This window comes from Semicossyphus pulcher, unplaced genomic scaffold, assembly GCF_022749685.1.
Source record: "Semicossyphus pulcher isolate SPU_LCO1_2020_fin unplaced genomic scaffold, fSemPul1.0.p SCAF_11, whole genome shotgun sequence".
In the NCBI taxonomy this organism is placed as follows: Eukaryota; Metazoa; Chordata; class Actinopteri; order Labriformes; family Labridae; genus Semicossyphus; species Semicossyphus pulcher.
This window is the reverse complement of record NW_027211615.1, coordinates 28,036,577-28,056,306: the sequence shown is the minus strand read 5'-3', so window position 1 is coordinate 28,056,306 and position 19,730 is coordinate 28,036,577.

Here is a 19,730-nt window from a genome sequence, read left to right as displayed (position 1 = left end):
ATGGCCCTAAAACGCTTCGACTCAGCTCCATACTAATTCTGTACATTACACTGTTAAACAGCTTTTGTAAACAAAGGAACCATAATTTTTGTTAGTGGGAAATGATTATTGCAATGTACCAATGTGAGGCAATTACATTTGTAAGTTGCTCCTTCATATCCTTTGTGCATTGCATTAGAAGAACGTGTTTTTATGTTTAGCGCTACAGTCCTCTGGTATCATGGAACCTTAGTTATCCGACACCTTGTCGGCCTTTTGAGGGAAGTTCCTGAGGATAACGATGAGAATATTTTTACATAACAGGCTGAGGTATGGATGCATCATTAGGTGCAGTCTCTGTGTGAGGTCTAGACTGTCTCATTTTTAAGAGGATGAAGAGTTTCAGTCTGAACTTGAAGCTATCATGTCACATGCTTTGTTTGGAAGATAAGGGTTATATTTGAGATGTGGTCTCAGTCAGATGCAGTCTACTTCCTGATTAGAACTGAATCACTCTGAATCACTCCATCAGTTTATAGGTGAAACAATAGCTTTATCAGACACATGAAGTCTATTACTGCAGTCAATGTTCCTTTGTGTTGAACTCTTGTTAAAACACCATTATACACTATTAATTGAGACATCTTTATTCTTGCTAAATGTTAAAATTACTGTGATGATCACTCCAGGAAATTGTATTTTTAGTCCATTTACGACAAAAAAAATATCTGTAAGACAAAATATTCCACAGATTTTCCTTTTGACTTTAAGCCATCAGGAATTATGGTGACAAATTTATCTCGTTGTCCCTAGAGCAGCCGTTGGCAAAGTTTCTAATCATGGCGAAAACATGCAGACAAAATCTCTACAGCAAAGAAAAAACAATGGTTACGTCACATTTAAGTACAAGGGTCACAGCAGCAGCTGAGAGGAGGAAGGAGCCTTCAAAAGAAAATCAATCATTAGCTTTAAGGATTTATTATATTAAAGGGAAATATAGTAAAATTCAATGTGTAATTTAAGACAAGTGCATGCAGGGAGGCGTGTGTGCATGGACACGTAATGACATTCATTGGTTCCGGGTTGAGTGTGACTCAAGAGATGACTTCATCTTGTTCACTGACCCTCTCTGACATTTTACCTAATAAGGAGGACAGAGGACGTGTTTTCTTCTTGGTGGGCTGGTGCATTAAATGGTTAGAAGAATAAGATATTACCTTACACTGAAACAAGCTGGTGTTTTCAGAAGTTTAAATATTTTTTACAATAATTAAGAATGTACTCATTTAGAAACCGAACATCTTCTGTTTTATTCTTGAACGAGGAGGATCTTTCAACAAAAAAGCAGCGATTAAAGTTTCCTATGATGAATACAGAGAAAAGAACCTGCTTCAACTACCATATGTCTATATACAGAGGTATAAATAGGTATAAACACCTAATGAATTAAAACAAAAGTAAACAGTAAACAGTAAAACAAAGCTGTAATAATATAAATATTCTCTTTAAATACAAAGTTATACGTAGTTGATACTGTTGATAAATATCACTAACCCAAACCCAATCAACACTTAAAATGTAATTTTCTTGGTTGACAAGAATATTTTAGAGTAGCAGAAAAAAATTATTACATTTTAATGTCCAAAAACCTTTTAAATTATTTTTTATTTAACTGTGTATGAATACTAAATAAGGGGACTTAAAGTAAAGCATTAGTCACTATCTATAAAAAAATATATTCATGATAACAAGAAGTGTCAGGACTCCATTCTGAACACTTAGCGATACACTTTTAGCCTGTAACTGTTGTAATATGATGTTAACATGTAAAAAATTATTCATTAAATATGTAACAAAGTTCTTCCCACTGCAGGAAACTAATGACGTAATAAGAACTAAAAAAGATTTCCCCATTTCTTCCGGCAGTCACAACACACAAAAAACAGATTAGTTAGACATAGGTTGGTTAGATGGCATCAAGTTGTAATAGAACAGTATTATAGTTTAATATTTTTAAGTGAGGTTTGGATACAAAACATAATAAAATAGTGAATAAAGATGTTGCATTTTTACTTTGGAATCTAAAACAACATAGAGAAAAACAAAGTAAAATGCTGCACGTGGGACATTTTTAAACTAACAACAACATGGTGTCGAGGTCAGCTTTGATTGTGTCCAGACATTTGAGACTCATGCACGCACACACATTCACACTCGCTTTGTGGGACCTGCACTTAAATTGGTCCCTAAATTGGAGTTGAGTCCCCATAACGTCACTTTGTGGACACACATTTTTGAACACACTTCGTGAGGGCTCTTGTTGAAATGTTGTGTGATTGCTCCTTTAACAAGCCACTTCTAACATTAAACCCTAAAGTCCTAACCCACAAACAACTCTGAAAAAGTAAGGACAAATGTCCTCGCTTTGCAAAAGGTCCTCACTGTGAAGATCTAAAACCCCACTTGGTCCTCAAATTGATGAGTACATGAAAACACACACGCACACACTTTGTCTGGTTGATGGTAAAAAGTCACATGGCACAAAATGCCCTGTGGTCTGCAATGCTGAATGTGTGTAATGAGTTTGACCTCCAGTCAGTTTCCACAGAGTTTCAACACAGAGCTGCCAGTCAGCTGCAGCCTCATGACCTCATGATTTCTGCTCAACAGATGATGAAAACACAACACTCACACACACACAGAGGACTACACTCCTCTGCTGATGGTCTGATACTCGTGTAAAAAACAGCAGGCCTGTCCATAAATAGATCTGGAGGGTTGTAAACGTGCCGAATCATGCAGAGCGTCAGAATGAATGCTTTGTTCCATAAAACAGGCCTTTATTTTCTGAGTAAGTGTGTGCCGTCAGGCGGTTTTCCATTGAAGTGCTGCAGAACAGAGTCAAGTTCAACACTTCAAAAACAGGTTCAGCTGAAATTACCCAGCAGCATATGACTGCGAGTCACATACTGAACTTGTGTTGTTTGTTCCTGCTCTGCAGCGAGTGACTGGCTTTGCCTTGTTTATGGCACAGAGCTCGAAATCCCCCTGTTGCCTGTTATTGAGCTAAAAGTCTGAGCCGCTTGTGTTTCTTAACGCTGTCTGGCATGATGCCGCTCATGACTGAACCACTGACCCACGTTGCAAAATTGGAAATAAGTTGGATTGAGCAGCGTTGAAAAACCTACTATGTGTAATTGATGTGCCATTGTTGAATCTCCTCTTATAAGGTGTCAAAACTGCCAAATGTCGACAATGCTGAACTCATGACCTTAAGTTAAAGATATGGCATCAAGATTTTGGTAATGCAGTATGACTGTTATCAGCTGTACCCTAAAACAAAGTACTCCCATATGTGTCTAAAAAGCGTTCAAATCATGAGAAATCATATATCAAACTGTAACCAAATTATTTTAGCAGCCTTTTACCTAATAAGTAGCAAGTCTGAAATACAATCATCATTAGATTCACAGTAAATAATAAGCACTACAGTTTAGTCATTTTCCCGTCCCTTAACCTTCCGGGATCACACCACCTCATATATTTAGTGTACGAGCGTCTAAATGATTAATTTATCGGTGTGTAAAGACTTTTCCCCCATTTCTAAAGAAATCTCCCCACCCACTCAGATTCTCAACAGCTCAGTGACGTGTTGATCCAAGTGGACGCTAAAAGCAACAAACGCTCATTCATAAGTCCAAAACAGTTTAACCTTGGGAGTGCTGGGAATTCCGTCGAAACTAGTGTGGGAAAAAGAGCATTCAGGCAAAGGTCAGATCACCAAATTCAGGTTAAATCCTTCAAGGTGTCAACTTTAACTTTGTGATATAAGTACAAACCTTATGCAGTCAAGTTCTGGGTCAAACATGGGATTAACAGAGTTACAGCACACTTCATAACTAATGAAAGAGCAGTAAATAACATGTTTACACAACACACAATGTGTGTCCCTGAAATGATGACACACAACAGGTCACGTGCACCCTTTCCATAGAGCGAATCATGCCTTATTCATCCTTTTGTTTTATTTCCTGCCTCGGAAAACTGTGGAAACTTTTGGACTTCCTAGTGATTGAAGATTGTGTGCAAACCAACATTAGTGCTCGAAGGGTTTGAATTGATAGTCGCTATAAGTTTCAATATTTTACAATATTTATGTTCCTGTTTTTCTTTCTAGAAAATCAAATCAAACAACAAAATATGCATTTTGTTTCTTTATGCTCTGTGCCTTCCAAAATTGTAATGAATCGTTGTTTAATCATAAATCTGTTTAACAATATGACGGCACTCAGACCAATGTTTGTTTAGTTACTATAAAACGACTCAAGTGAATGATCATTCTTTTGGTAAAATAAGTCCACTGGTCTTTTTTGTTTTTGAATCCTCGGGTTAAACCAGGAGAAAGACAACCAGTACACGTCTTAGATTTGGTTCACCCATACAGCCACACCAAAGTCCATTTTTAGGTTGCCTTCAGGTTCATACGGACTTTGTAGCTCTATTCACCATCACCTTTCTTAGTCTTGTCCCACTGACATCAGACGCTAGAAGGCTTTGTAAATTGAAGCTACACACGTGTTGTTTTGTTGCTGTTACGTTCCTCAGAATGAGCTAGGGGACGAGGGGACTAACCATAAAGGAGAACCCAGGAAAAAGAAGGGAGGAACAAAGTATAGGCAAATTTAAAAGGAATTTATTTACAAACTAAACATCCGATCTTTCTTCTTTCTCCAAAGACTATTAATCATTTTTATTAGTGCAACGCCAGGGACAACAAACAAAGCAATACTAATCACTAATAAAAGCTGCAATACAAATGCACTAAAGTAAACTCTGATGAAACACTGAGGAAAAACACCCTCCTTCCCCAGAACGAGCAAACACGAGCAAGTTCACGTCTGACACACATGCAACCGAATGGGCCCCGGCTGCCTCCTCTCTCCTGCTCTTTATGCTGTTGCCTTGATTGGTTAAGTGGAAACAGGTGAGCCTAATCACCTGCTGCAGCAAGGGGAGAGCAGCACCTGAGGAGCACACAGAAAACACGACACAAACTTGAAAGGACAGTGTTTTATCTTCTATACCTGAAGCAACATACCTCCACCACGATTCAGTGCCATTCTCCCACTCAATACCTATCTAAAGACAAAGCAGGTAATTGCTTTGTCCCTGTTATTTTAGGATGTTATCTTGTCAGTCTCTTGTGGTTCCTTTCAAAATAATGCCAAATAACGCAGTTCCCTAAAAGGCAGAAGGATATGTTGGAACTCTTTTGGTATCAGCGTTTTAACACTGTACAACACATTTGTGGTACAAACAGGTATAAGTACCAGTATCAGTCATTCAGGCAAGCAGAGCTTTTTTTCCTGTGAAACCTGCTGAGTGACACGATGACTCAGGTCATGTGATTCCTGAGCTGGCATCAGGTTTTTACATAATCACTGTGGTGCGTGGCCCACACTGCCGAGCAGCCAGCGTCTGAAATTTTCCCCTCAGTGTGAAATTTCCTATTGACAGATGAGGATCTGTGGAAATCATGTCAGGTGTGCTGGTTGTTCCAAAACAGTGAGTCAGCAGGATTCATCTACAAGTTTGATCAGGGTTGTTTACTTTTTCAGGTATTTAGGTTAATCGAGTTCATGAGCCGTGAAAAGGAAATCACAAACGGACAGATTCTTTTTTACCACAAAGGATTATCTAACGTGTAATTTCACAGTATCTAAACCACAAGTAAAATTGTAGTATGCCTGCCTGAAGGAAGTACTGATACCTCTGATAATACACCTATTACTGACACGGCAACCACTGACAATTATGCAACTAGTTCTCAAACTGCTAACACGTCTATGGCTTTCTACTACAATATCTATGATTACTAGAACAGCTCTAATTGTGGCAACAGTTTCTACCAATAGCTACGGTAGCTATGCTAACATCTGTGACCACTGCTACAATAGGGTATAAATAAATACTGCCTCTACTACGGGCAGCTGTGGCTCAGTGGTAGAGTCGGTCGTCTTTCAATCGAAAGGTCGGAGGTTCGATCCCCGGCTCCCTCAGGCTACATGTCGAAGTGTCCTTGAGCAAGACACTGAACCCCAAATTGCTCCCGGTGGCATAGCCAACAGGTATGAATGTGATATTTGATTGACAGTTGGGCACTTTACGTAGCAGCCTCTGCCATCAGTGTGTGAATGGGTGAATGTGATATGTAGTGTAAAAGCAGCTTTGAGTGGTCGCAAAGACTAGAAAAGCGCTGTATAAGTACAGTCCATTTACTACAACTTACAGACGTCTACAACAAGAACTACTGCTACAGTAATCTCTTACAACTTAAGCTACTACTTTACAGTTACTGCCCTCACATGACTACAATGTCACAACAACAATGCAACTGTTACTGTTTTAGTCCCTTTAATAGGTTAAATAAAACTTATATAAAGCAACAAGTATAAAAAACAAAGTCATAACACAGCTGTTGGTTTTAGTACTAAACATCTACTACTACATCAGGAAGTTTACCCTCTAATATAACTACTGCTAAATGATTGCTAATACGATTTTACGTAATAATTTAATCACTTTCATTACTGCTCTTACGATTCCTTCTGCCACGTGTACACGTACTATAACTGCCAATATTACTTCTGCTACAGAAATGGCTAACACAATCACTTTCACTACTGCTAATACCATCCTACTTCCGCTTCTGAGTAGGTAGCCAACTGAGAAGATAATTGAAAGAATCATAAGAGCAAGTCTAGACTGTACTGTTTTTTAATTATGTACAAACTCCCAACATGAATCAACCATGAGCACATGCGTGGCAACATTTGGCAACAGTGGAAAGGACCAACTTCCTTTAACAGGCAGAAACCTCGAGCAGAACCAGGCTCATGGTGAACAGAACTCTGCTGAGACTGGATGGGCCGAGGACGAGGGATAGAGGGAGATGTAATAAAGGACTGAATGATGTTAAAAAAGTTCTTTTTTGGGGGGGGAAGATATATCTTGTATCTCTTTCCTCAAAGGTGGGACAAATTCTTGGTGCATTCTCACGAGCAGCTACCTGTGCTGGTACAGCAGCTACTACAACCACTGTTACTAACAGCTACTGCTTGTAAAACAACAGATACCAATCTATATGTTTCTGTTGTCTTTGGTCCTATAATCTTACTACAGCTACATCCAGGGTGCCTCCCTGAAATCTGAATCAGGTGCCGCCCCATAATCCTAGACTATGATTGGCTATCTGCCCGGTCAGGGGCGGGACTTAAGTTAAGATCAAAGTATTGGGCTGTGTTGCAAAAGGCTTCTGGGCACATTTCCTTTTGTTTTTATCTTTTGCAGAGACTTTTGGAGATACATTGTTTTTGGTCCTCATATAATTAAGCATGGGATTTTTGTTTGAGGCCACTCTGTTCATACCTTAAAGTGGTAACTCTCGAAGATCTCTGATTCGTTTGTCTTTGGCGGCACCTGTGGTGATAAATGGTAATTACAGGAGCACACTTCCCAGATATCCAGACAGTGCTGCATGTGTGACGTCCACGGTCGGCTCCGGTTGTAACTCTTGATTTTCCTGGCTGACGGTCGCTTTCCTTTTCAGACTGTTTGCTTCATCTGAGCGTCGAGTTTGTTTCTTCTTCTTTGGATTTTCACTTCTTGTTGAAGTTGTATCTGTAGTCATCCATCTTTTCTTTGTTTGTTCAGCCATAGTAGATTACTGTTTACTCGCAACACTTGCAGAGAGCGGAAAAGCAGCCACTTAGCTCCGCCTACCCTCTCTGGCAGACCAACCACTGCTGGCTGATGGAAAACGCGTCACTGACTGGGCGCCGCTTGAGATTTTTTCCATAAAAGTCGCCACAGACACCCAGTCAGTAATACTGCAAAGGCAAAGGCTTTCATCAGTGGGCCATAGGCTCAGTCACCATTGTGTTACCTCATTCAGCGATAGATAGAGACTTAACAGACATTTATTTAAATGAAAGTTTTAGAGATTATTACTTAAATGTTAGTAGTAAAAGTAGATATAAGTGGAGATAGAAATGGTAAATTAATGATAGTCCAACGTGTGTGCGTACACATATTTAATCAAGGCCACCCCTGCATTAGTCGGTGCCCCAGGTGGCCCCCCCAGTCAAAAAGTGTGGACATGCCCCTGGTTGTATGTTGTACAACTAGAGCTACTTCTGTTATGGCTTCTGTAGTAATAAATCCTTACAAGTTGAACCTGTTTGGCCTCCAAACCTGGAAAGTGAAGAAGGAAGAAAAACACTAGCTGACAATCAACTGAGCTCAGACTGTAATACACACAGCTGATACAGATAGGCACAGTGAGTGACAGGTGAACAGTAGCCGTATATTAAGCTGACTTCATCACTCTGGTTTTAAGTTGCTGTTACAGCGGTGACTCACAGCAGTGAATCATACAATAAAAGCTGAGATCATCTTGTTTCTTTGATTTCTGCTCCACTCTCACTTCTCTGCCTCTTCTGTTGCTTCCCTTCCTCACGTGTGTGTAAGTCAGTCCGTCCTCCCGCTTCTCTGGTACACTATCTGCCTCCGTCACTTACTGTAATGGTAGTAAGAGCACGCTCAGGGCAACTGTGAGTGTGTGTCTACATTATTGATTCCCTCTGAGCCCCACCAGGCAGTAATCTGTGTGCTGCTGCGATGTGATTGGTCGCGTGCCGTCAGGCTTCATTACCTGATAATCCAGGCCTCTCCTGATTGGATGTCCTCAAACCCTCGTTAGGGATTCATGATGATGCAGGCTGAGGTCACACTACTGAACAGGGGGGTGATGTCATCTCACCTGAGCCCTCTGATTGGCCTAGATTGGCCCAGATTGACCCAGAGATAGTGCAGTACAGATACACAGAGAGAGAGATGAAATTATGATTATACTATGACAATAAAGACACAATCTGTGCTGCACATAAAGGATATTCCCAATGCCAAGATTGGAAACACTGGATTCAAACAACTAAAAGTCCATTGTTAATGTTATGTGACCATATTTTGGACTATCGGACCCCACACTGACACAGAAGCTGCGTCCCAATCCAGGGGCTTCATCGTTCGAAGGACATATTTCAAGGCTGATTGCGTCACAGCGCCTTGTCGAAGGCTGTCCCATTTCGAAGGCTCCTTCAGATGCAGCCGACAAATGCGACCTCCTTTTCCCGGGTCACCAAGGATCCATCGGGTGCATCCTTCGTGGCGAAACGTATCCCGAGATTCACTGCGCACCAATTCAAGCGAGACTGCGGCAGAGAAATACACTTTACATGTAAGTTTTTGGTTTCAACTCAATCGAAATGATCAAATTATCTTTAAAATAATAGGTTAAGTTACGTGAGCTAGTTAGCTAGCTAGCTACCTGTTGCTAGGCGACAAGGGTAAGGGCGGGAACAGCTGGTTAAGCAAACAGGAAATCCTCCATGGACATTAGCGTCTATGCAGGCTACGAATGACTCGAAGGATGCAGCAGGTTTTATTTGTTTTGTATTTATTTGTTGTTTTTTCATTTCTGTTTTTGTCAGACTTAATCTACATTGGTTTTATAATATCAATTACATCATCTGAAGAACCCTCAAAACTCCACAGGATCCGTCTACGCCACGACCTCCAGAGTCGTGGCTCCCATTCAAGCCAATGATTGTGATTCCACAGCACGCGCCGTGGTCCGTCTCCAGCGCATCCCTGTGGGATCCAGGCGTAAGGCCCCTTTTTTTTTTCTGGCAGAAAAGCGCTGGCAGGGCGCTGGGGAGCACTGGGATGAAGCACTGGTGCAGTGAGAGAATAACTCTGCACTCCAGTTTTGTTTCTATGACAACATAAGTTTAACTTACTACACATCTAACTTACAATACATAGCACATACAGCATACATAAAAGCACTTACCAGCAACATTTAGTGTCCGGCAAATCTGCTCCCACAAATGTGCTTTTCGGTCTCTATTGTGAGGCTGTTTGTCTGACTAGTGGCTGTAGTAAGTATTGCCAGAGGGTTAGGGTTAAATCAGGTGACAAAGTATAAATATAGGGGGCGATGATGGGTCAAACAGACGCAAGACTTTAACCCAGGACACCTGAGTTCACCAGTACGTTTTGTTTGTGCTCACTAATCAACTTAATGTCACCAACTGAACCCAAAGAAGTCAGTTAACTAACCTAACTAGTGCACTTATTTAGAGCCAAACCCAACACTAACCGAGGTGTGAATGTTACACAACATTAACATCACGCTCCAGGTGTTGTATTGGAACAAACCACCTCTATGACCTCATCTTTCTTGTGTTTTTCTCTGTAATTTCTCTGTTTTTCACATTATATTTTTAACTTATATTTGAGGTGTTATTTTTTGTTTATCTTATTTTTGTGCTGTAATTTTGGTACTAGAATTTCCTTCGGGATAAAGTTCTAACTTATTTGACAGCATTTGTTAATAATAAAATAAGTGAACCTGACTTTATTAACATGTTGCTGATTTAAACCGTTAAAGGTTTGTTTACATCAGTTTGGTACATGCTGTAGTCCAGAAAGAATTACACTTTTAACCCCACATGCACATTAGAACCAATGTTTGAGGTAAAGCTCATAGACACTTAAACACGTGGACAGAAGAAGTTCTGTTTTAAACCCCCAACACTTTAATTAATGGACAATCTAAGCTACCATGTATGAACACTAATTAAATTATGGGAACAGGGTAACTTCTAGCTCTTGAAACATTTGTGTTTACACCTCGATTATGAGCTAACAAAGACGTGTTTGAAGGACTGAGACTAGCTGAGCTGTTACATGAAGAGAGGTAACATTTCATCAGCTATGACATGACAATAAATGGATGCGTAAACAACATGACAACACAAGTTGAGATGTGCTGAAATGACTCACTATTACATGAGGTGAAACAGCATGATGGTACCAGTCTGTAGAAGCTGTAAATCAGGTCACATGACGCCTTAATCTGCCGCCTGAGATCTGCTGTGTCATGCAGCCTGAGAACATGCAGCGAAGGAGGAAAGGAGAGGCGAACACAGAAACGTGTAGAAGCTGCTGGGAAAAACTCCAGCTGAGTCATGATTAGCGGAGCGAAACGGAGAGTTTCAAGGGAAAACAGAGCTGCTGTGTGTGTGTGTGTTTAGAATCTGATTTCACAGCTGGAATCAGGAAGCAGGCTGACTTCTACAGAAATAAGTGGAAGTTTGAGGTTAAACTTTAACTTTGATGAGGGAGCAGCAACGTGAGAGGGAACAGAGGTGATTCCTCGTTGGATTTGTTTTTGGGTCACACTTGACGTCACTGTGACTTTAAAATATATGTTGGATGCAATCCTCTATGAATGTAACCTATGACTAACTTTTAATGTAATCATCATGTGAAGCTTTAATTTCTTTGGTATTTTCATCTTTCTGACAGGTAAAAGAATAAATATAAATACTGATGCTATGTTATACTAATACTGTACAGATGCTAATATTAGCCGGTGGCCCAGAGTGTCATCTATGACTACGAGTCTATTTACACACTTACATATTTTCTTATTAAGATCAACACAGTGATGTAATGTCTTTTTACATACCGCTCTCGAGTAGACAAATAAAGATCAGTAGTGTTTTGACGTCACAGATACTTAAAACAGGTTGTGTGTGTGCGTCTGAGTGCTCTGTGTTTGTGTCTGTGTGTGTATGTGCGTCGCAGCTGCCAAGGCCATTAAACCCAGTTTACACATGAGCTAAAAATAACACAACAGAGTCGCCGGGGTTTGTGACGACACGTCGGGAGGACAGAGCCGAGAGGGCCCCAGGGGCCTGGGAATCCTGGGACACGTCCCATTTCAAAACATTGTTTCCTTCTATGGGTCCTTGATGTTCTCTATTTATTCTCTAAATGCAGATATAAAACAATAAAGTGGGTATTGTTAGGGATTTATTTAAAGTTAGAGCTAAATTTCAAACTTTTTTTAGAGCCAAAGTTAAATAAATACAGTTATTAGTACATTTTAATGTGCAGTAATGTTAGGCATTGTGGATCAAATGTGTTTAAAATAAAACTTTACACCAAACACAATAAAATTGCTTCCAACCAGAAATATTAAGTAAAAAACATAAAACAAAACTGTAAAATAATGAAACAATTTAAACAATTTTTCATGATTTTTACACTTTAGTCTCTAGTTTGCAAAATAAATAATAATATTGATAATTTAAAACTTGATTCATAATGTACTTTTGTTGTTTTAAATACCAAACAAACAAACAAACAAGAGGGAAAGTCAAGTTCACAGATTGACAAAACAAAGGATGCAAACCTTTCAGAATGGAACGCGGCCCATTGCTGAGGCTTCCCTTCTCCTCTCTCTGTCTCTCAGTCCCTCCCTCTGTGCCTCTGCCTCGCTCGCCCAACCGTCTGTCTCGCAGCGTGAAGGGCGGGTAGGTGTTGTCACCACGGTAACAGCCACGTAAACATAAACAGACGGGTTAGTGGAGCAGAGTGAGAGAAATAGAGCTGCAGCCTAAAGCCTCAGTCAGACATCCGCTGACACACAATTAATTATGAATGAGCGGGGTCAGCTGCCAGGGGGATTATGGGAAAGAAGAGTTTCTCTTCAAGTTATTTGAATAAACACGATGTGTTTCTACAGATTTCTTCATGAGGTAGTAATCCACTTAAATGCCTCTTGGTGATATTTCCTCCATCTGTGCTTGGGTAACACAACAGGAACAAAACAAACATGGAAGACAATGAAGAAAACACGGTCACTAGGAAACAACAGACAGGACTGTAGGAAGAACAAGGCTGCATTTCAGACCTAAACAGAAAATAAAAGTAAACAACTAAAGTATTTTTAGCTCCTTTCAGCATGGTACTTCACAGTGGTAAAACATGGAGAAATACAACAACATAAATAAAACAACAATAAACCCCCTGATGACAAAAGTTGTAAAAAGTCTCCAGGTTTGTTCCTTAAACACACAGAGTCAGCAGGTCTGACTAGAAGTTCCTTAGAATAGTCTTACACATAAAAACAAAAAGCATGACCCCCGTTTGGTGTCAATAAATTTGGGATATATTAACTAAAGTTGGTTTGTGATTATGCACGATACAAATATGGGGGTCGCATCGTATTTTTTCGTATTCGTATCGTACAACATCCCAGAAAACATCCCTACAAAGATTGACTTTGACTTGACTTTGTGTCATATGTTATATTGCGTCTTGCATCGCATCATGTTGTTTCATGTTGTATAATGTCACATGGCATTGTATCGCATCGTATCATGTCGTTTCGTGTTGTAACGAATCATATCGTATTGTGTTGCATCATATCATACTGTATTGTGTCATATTGTATTGCGTTGTAGCGTGTTGTGTCATATCGTATCATATTGTGTCATGTCATATCATACTGTGTTGTATCATATTATATTGTAGCGTATTGTATCACATCGCATCACATCACATCGTATTGTATCATATCCAATCATATTGTATCGCATCCAATCGTATTGTATCGCATCGCATTGCATCGCATCGCATCACATCATATTGTATCATATTGTATCGCATCGCATCACATTGTATTGTATCGCATCGCATCACATCATATTGTATCGTATTGTATCGCATCGCATCACATCATAGTGTATCGTATTGTATCGCATCGCATCACATCATATTGTATCATATTGTATCGCATCGCATCACATTGTATTGTATCGCATCGCATGGCATCACATTGTATCATATCGTACCGTATCGCATGGCATTGTATTGCATCGTATTGCATCACATCGTATTGTATCGCATTGTATCATATTGTATCACATTGTATCATATTGTATCGCATCGCATCGTATCGCATTGTATCATATTGTATCGCATTGTATCCCATTGTATCATATTGTATCGCATCGTATTGTATCGCATTGTATCATATTGTATCGCATCGTATTGTATCGCATTGTATCATATTGTATCGCATTGTATCGCATCGCATCACATTGTATCGCATTGTATCATATTGTATCGCATTGAATCGCATCGCATCACATCGCATCACATCAGGTTCAATGTTTCATACTTCTTGGAATCAATTTCCAGTGCGAAATACAGAATCCTTATTAATTTGTTTATTTATTTTGATTGGCCTAAAAATAGCTATTACACCATTTGTTTTGTTTTTGTTTCTGTTCTATAATTACCTTGGTGACAAATGTTGCACATACCTTGTTGTGTAAGCATTTACATCATAGAGTATTTGAAAAATGGGCTCTGCAACCGGCCGCAGGATGAGGAATCCAACCTTTTACTTCACAGAGTTTGACAAAGTGATTAAAGGATTAAAAATAATTGAAACGCATTAACAGATTAACTTATGACTCATCTTCTCTGTTTGTTTTCATAATAACTCACCGTCATCTTTTCTAACACGGACATGTCATGCAGAAAACAAAACTTGAATCCTGCAAGGCATCCCTGGTATGTGATCCTGCCACATTCTCAGCTCGGCCCGACAAAAGGTTCACACTCAGAGGGGAATTCCACTTCATGCCAAAACATTTCAGACACGGAAATGTCAAATCTTCCCGCTTGCACTTAAGAGTTTCGTCTTTCTGTTGCAGGAAACAAACAAGTAACACATGAGAGAAGCACGTGAGACAAATCAGTGGACTTTTCTTATTTTCCCCACAGAGTTCCTCGCTTTGAAGCTGCAGCCATGCAGACACGTGACAGTCGGAAAGACAGATACATTCTGTATCCCTGCAGAGTGTGATCTTCTATGAAAGCATGTATTTTATTTCTCAAATAATACCTGGAAATATGTTATACATGTTATATGTTGTACTTTTGGGAGTTCTTAGGTCCTTTTTTTTTTAGCAGAATATGCATCTATAATAGATTGTTTGTTACATATTATTGTGTGTATATATAATCAGTATTGGTAGGTGCAATTATAACTCTTAAGAAATGTCATATTCTTTTGTAACTGTGTCTTTTTATTTGTTTATATTCCAACATCTAATTATGGATGTTTCACTGAAGGACTGAATGTTGTTTACCCCATCATAAACAATTAAAATGACTTTAAAGCTGCTAAGAACTGTGTTATTATGAATTATTGGTAACATTTTCAGACAAACATATTCACTTGTTATAAGTTATTAATTGCATTTAAAACTAAAAAATCAACTAAAATTGATGTAAATAAGGTATAATGTAGATTTTAAAAGCTAACAAAAGGAACAAAATACTGTCAGCACAAAGTCCTTTTTCTGGCTTTTTTTGACATATATTTTCTTTCTGAGCATTTTTATGATTTATGACAGTATCACAACATGTGTCTCTAACGATACATGTGTTAATGTCATTAGGTTAATAACAGAAATAAACATCCCCGCATGTGAGAGTCTTGTCAAACCGAAAATAAATGAGGGGAAAAGATTACGGGTTGCCCCTTTATCTGTTGTAGCTCAGGCATTATAAATAACTATGACCGGAGCAGCTGGAGTATGCTGGTAGTGTACTGTACACAGGAGGAGGGGGGAGAGGGAGGACGGACAGAGGAGGATGGGAAAAAGGAAGTTTGTGAGAAGAAGAAGAAAGTTAAAGAAGAAGAAAAAAAGGAAGAAAAGTGGAAAAGGAAATCCGGAGAAATGAAAGAAAGTGGTGAGGAAGTGAGGGAGGAATGTAGCTCAGGCAGCAGGCATGTTGTCATCGCTCTGCGCCGCGTTCACACGCTGCGATCTCCGCAGGACGAGTTTAGATTCCTAAAAATCACCACGTCACAGACAGCGTCACAAAGATCTATCTTTACAACGCTGCGCTAATGTTTGACTGCTGCTACAAAGAGAGGACATTCCTTCACAGGGGAGACGCGATGCTGTCAACCTGACCCAGATACAAACACGAACAATGACACACAAACTCAAGCAAGGAGCCAACTTTAAGTTTAAGGACATTTAGGACACTACATTTAAAACTCCAAACTTTTATCACAAAAATAAATAGATTAACTTCCTAATTTACTTGGTGTTTCTTTTTTGTTTTACTTCCACCAAATTTCATTCAAAACTAACTTATAAAAGTCCTCACAGAGAGAGGACATGTTTTATTTATTTATTTAAAATATTTTTAGGTTTCTTAGTCTTTTAACCCCTTCATCGTGTTTAAATAACTACTTTTATTTGAACTGCTTTTATCCTGTTGAGAGATACTTCCTTTTTTCTCTTATTTACGCATATCATTTTAGTTTATGTTGAGCTTCTTTTTTGTCATATATCAATAGTCAATCAGTCTAAAAGTCTCTTACACTTCACTTTATTTGAGCAGGGACGATGCACAAAGAACATTAACCTCATATAAAACAAGGGAAGATGTATTGTGCCAGGTTTTAGCAAAGTACTATTTTCCACCTGTAGTCCCCGGACAGGTAAGATAATAAAATAGTAGGACATTGTAAGAAGACTGGACATTAAAAGAGTACACAATAAATCCCCCACCCCGAAACACACACGAGATTACACACAAAGCTAAACACTGAAGGGCCCGATCAGACAGAATGCGTTGTAGCAGCTGGGGGTATTTTTGTAGTTGTTTTCAATGAGAGGGACGCTTTTGGCGCGCTGCGTCATGGCCATTTTTTCTCACTGTCCAGTCGGATGAAAGGAGAGGCGGGCCTTCTGTCAGTTCACAATATAACGGTTAGGTTAATGACAGATATGATTTAGAGGTTGCCTTAACAACATTAAAAGTGTGGTGCAGGTTTTACAGCCTGCAAAGCGCACTCTGTCTGATCGGGCCCTAACCCTGTATAACCTAAAAAAAAGGCAACATTTTTTTAATCATACTTGATACATATTTGATGCAATTTACTTGTTGCATTGTGTTTTTTAAACAAATAAACAACAATAAAAGTTTACCCCTTAAAAGTCCTTCATAGAGCTCATATATAACCACCCACACCCACTGCACGGCTTACAGAACACATTTTTTAACCCCTGAAACTCAGATAATTCTTTAAATTCTCCCTTTAAACACATTTGTTTTATTTTGTACAAAAACGTTTTATTGTGAAAATCAATTTGCAAAAGAAAATGATGAAAAAAGCAGGAGAGCCAATAACTCATTTATTATTGTGATACAGCAGTTTGCATATGAATAATGACTACAGATACATTACCTGAAACACCTGCTGTATCTCATTTTTAACACGATTTTACCATAAAGTAAGTTAAAAAATATGTTAATATGTTGCTTTAGTCCAGTTCATATTCTTCTTGAACTTTCAGCAACAATTTCAATCCTTAACTTTTCAAACTTGGCAAAACCACGACGACCTCATCCAAAGGTCATCTGGGTCTGATACGTTTCCCATGGTGGATTTTCCATTCGCTGCATGTGTCTGGTTGTATTCAGGTTTATCAGGAAAGAAAACATCACATTAAAGATGGAGAGGTCTCAAAAGCTTATGGAGAGGAATACTTGGCCCACAAATTACATACTAATAAATCAGAGGCTTTTATTTTGGTAAGACAACATCGAGCAGCAGAAACAACTCCAAACAAAGAGTCAAAATGTTCAGTTATTCCTCACTGCTTTGTTACATAACTTTAATCATCACACAGATTTATAACTTACATGAAATGTTTCATCTTTTAGATATTCGGATCAAATGTTATGTTGTCTTTTCTAATCTAACATCGAATTATTGGAAAAAATGAAGCAAATGAGACAAATTCAGTTTTACAATCTGAGAATCAGAACTCAGAGATAAAAGGAGGGAGCAGTTTGTTCGGAAGGATCTGCACATGTGCACTCAGTACCAGTAAATCGTCCTCTGTTGCTTCATCTCAGATTTTACTGTCAGGTTCTTCCATAACAGATCATAACGCTTAATAACATTAGCAGTAAGCACGCTCGACTCTTCTCATCAGTGACACCAAACAGAAAATACCAGCAGCTGCTTCCTTGTTCTCTGGCTGTGACAGAAAACACCTCCGTGTTTGAGGATCCTTACTTCCTGTTTCCGTGCTTGTAAACAGACGTGGAGGAAATTAAAGTCCAGTCTTTAACTTTAATAAAAGCTGCAATTCTGCTCTGTAAAAATACTCTTTTATTTATGTATTTCAAGAGTTTACTTGAGCTAAAATGCAAAAGTATTAACAGTAGAACATACGTTTTATAATGTCAGTAATTCCTTCATCCCTACAGAATGAACTGCAAATGTTTTACACATGTCATACAGGTTAAATGAATAAAAAGCAGAAAACAGCTCAGAGATATAATTCCTAAAACAACATAAAAATCATTAAGCACACTAACAATATGCTTGGAGATTCAGAGGTTAAAAGTCGAGCAGAACGTACTCAAAGAGTTAAAGTACTTTAAATATCCGGTTACAGTTGCTTTATTTTGAAAGAAGCGCTTCATATATTACAGCTGGTGGAGAGGGAGCACATTTAAAGACTTTTGCACGGTGTCGTATTTTATGAATGGATCATGTTTTATTTCATTTCCAGCTGTCAGATCAGAACATCTCCCTCTGAAACGTCCTGCAGTGGAAGCACACAGCAGCAAAGTCATCTGAATTTACTGAAGTACGGTCAGATCTGCTCTTTAGTACAATATTTATGTGTGAACGTGCTCAGCCGACTTCCACCACAACTTGATTAACATACAACCGCACTGTGATGTCATGTCCTGAATTTGCTGATGTAAAAGTCACAACATGTCGGCTTCAAAACAAAACCGCAGACAGCCATGAAACACACGGTGTGCCCATGTGATGCAGGTTCCTGTATTACTGCACACACACACACACACACACACACACACACACACTTCACAGGAGCATTTACATCTCCATATTGCATGATTTAACTGTGTATAGCAGTAATGTGTTAACATGTATGTGGCGTTCTCTCTGCTGAGAAATCTAACGTGAAATAATTCTAATAACAATAAGAATCCTTTAATAAGATAAAATACACACACATAAGATCAGTTCATTCAGCCACAGATTGAAGCTCCCATTATTCATGTGAAATGCTAAAAAAACAGAGCTCCTGTTCTTTCTATGAACGATACAATGAAACTTTAATCATCGCTTCAGGACAAATGAGACACTGCAGCAAAGAGGAGGCAGAACAAAAGAGTCCAGCCTTCTGCGGGTTCACTATCAGGCTTTAAAGCAACTTTAAATGGCTTTAAATCAGGCATCCATCCATCCATGATCCACACCGCTACTCCTGTTCAGGGTTGTGGGAGGACTGGAGACTATGGCCCGCTAACACCCGCTAACACCCGGCTTTTTGGCTTAGTGGGAAAGGTTACAGTCGGCATTCAGACCCGGGTCAAATTACTCTGCAATCGACCCGGGTAATTATCGCCTCGGCTCTGATCGGCATCGATGGGAACACAAAACCTCTGTCAACACGCTAATCTCCGCCTGCTTTCCGGCGGGGTTGCTATGCTCCGTCTGTAACTTCTGCAACTCCTCGTCATCTCAGCTACAAATTCCGCCCGTCTCCGTCCGAGCAGCGCTCGAACATCGTTCCAAATCTGTTGGCGCCGAATTTGATAAACAGACTGAATGAGTAACAGATACAATAAAGACCTAACCACCCTAACATCTTCACTCTTTACTAACCCTGTCTCGGGCGTGTTTGTGACGTCAGACAGTGACGCAGCAGAAAAGAGACCGACAGGAGGATACTTCACTGGTAATATGAAAA